We start from the raw sequence: 2,189 nt of genomic DNA on the forward strand, positions 1-2,189 counted from the left end.
TCCTCCTCTGCCTTGTCACCTGGCTGCTGCTCCCAGACACAGCTCCTCTGTCCTGGTCAGCACCCCAGGTCAAAGCAGTCTCCAGATGCTGACTTTAAGGGCAGTTTTATGTGGTTTGGTGGGGAAAGTCATGCGGCTGCGTCCTTCCATGCTTCAAAGCGGTGGGAAGCGATCCAGCTCCGGTTCAGAAGTTCAGCCGTGCTGACTGGTTCAACCCGTCTCCGTGTTATCCTGCTGGCACTGGGCTTTGCCTTCCAGGGAGGTGGGTACGACTTGTTTCTTAACACATCAGGAAGGTTTTCATTTGTGCTGAGGGCTGTAGTTAGAAATAAGTTAATGAAATCACAATTTATAACCCTATATACAAGAAAAGTGTCTTCGTCCAAGCAGTCAATACGCAGCCGAACTGCTCCCCTTCTGCCCCATGTATCTGAAACCCAAACCCCAGCCCTCCACCAGCCTCTAGGCGAAACAACAGGCACTAAGCAACCTGCCCCATACTGTCCTGCCCTTGCTGGGGAGCAGGAGGACCAACGAGTTGACCGATTCATTCCCAAATGATGTAAAGCTGAGCCCAAAGCCAGCAGGCAGTGCCACCAGATTCACCAAAAAGGGATGTTTGGCCCCTGCCCGGGCTGGATGCTTTCAGCTCCTGCCCTTTCCAAAGCAGACTAGAAGAGGAGCAGATGCATGGCATGCAGAACCAGGACGGATGGTGTACCTGGAATTTAATGAAGCTCTTACAGCAGACGTGATTTATCCATGACTAGGAATGCAGCTTACACTGCTAGCCTCTGAACACTGACTTTTCAGACTGCCAACCATTTACTTTGCATGTCTGATCTTATCAGGGACTTTTAAATTATTTGAAAGTAATGAATGACAGCATCTTTATCAATCTTTGCCTTTCGCTATTCAGCCTCCAATAATACCAGATGTCTTTATAGACATAAAGTTGCTTGAAAGTATTATTGCAGTGTGGTTTGATTTTGAATTCTGCTTAAAGAAACTCTTATCTTTTATAAGGAAGTAACATTTCGGGCAAGTAGTATTCACCTGCTTTAACGAGCTTGGTATACAACGCTGTGGTTCCCAGAACCACTCTTTTCTCCTGGCTCTGCCCATACAGTCGTGTTACACAGTGCTCAAAACGTTGGCAAACACGCGGCGTGTTCTCATGTAAAATGGGCAAGGTACACAGATGGTGTCATGCTCGCCCAGATTTAACCTTAAAGGATGAAATTCAATTCTCGGCCCACACGCTGTTCTGGATCTGATGTAAACCCTATTTTGAGAGCGCGTGTAGGAAACAACCCGAATGGGGTCTGTGTGGTTCTGCTGCATGAGAGAGGAGCTGTATGTGCGGGGATCTTTTTCCCCTGTCATTGTGAAGCACAGACTAAATGTCACGTTTGACTCATCCACGGGTGCGTTTTGTTGATTACGGCAGATAATGCACATCATCTCCAGTGAAATGTTAACATCCCTGCGTGTTTTCAAAGCAAAGTACTGAAATATTTTCCATCCCAGGGACAGCCAGTCGCTGTGCTGGGGCACAGCAGCACATCCTCACCCGAGTGTGGGTGGGGGCTGCCTTCTGACAGTTCGGCACTCCGCTCTTACTAAAATATTCCCACCACAACAGCTAATTTACAATACCTCTTTTATTTATTTTGTTTGTTTGTTTGTTTTTTCCTTCTCAAATCAGACACAACATTCTTGGGCATCTGTGTTTTGCCTCTCCTGGCTTTGCTGACATGTTCAATACAAAAGGATGAACGCTTTTATTGGAAATAAAGCGGAAAAATGAGATGCTTGATCTGAAACCAGCAGCTAGACCTTGCTCTTGCTAGGGTTCTTGTTCTAGAAATGGCATGGAACTGTAGACACAGGATGTGAACTGACCCAGGAGCACACCCAGGCTCTGTGCATACCCTAGTGATGTCCTGAATCTACAGTTTCATGTCCTGGAGGTAACTTGGCATTCACCAAACCCTTCACTCTGTGGCTTCATGTCCAAAGGAGGACACCCAGGGCAGGGAGCTGAGATGTTGGCCAGGCCCTCAGGCTGGGTGAGCAGAGGGCACCCCCCCGCTGCTGTGCTGCAAACTGGCCATAAGGATACCAAAGTGAGTGACCCAAGCAGTCTTTGATTCAGGTAGGAAAGAAAAGAATAACCAAGAAACTGC

This window comes from Anser brachyrhynchus (assembly GCF_964034855.1).
Source record: "Anser brachyrhynchus genome assembly, chromosome: 4".
NCBI lineage: Eukaryota > Metazoa > Chordata > Aves > Anseriformes > Anatidae > Anser > Anser brachyrhynchus.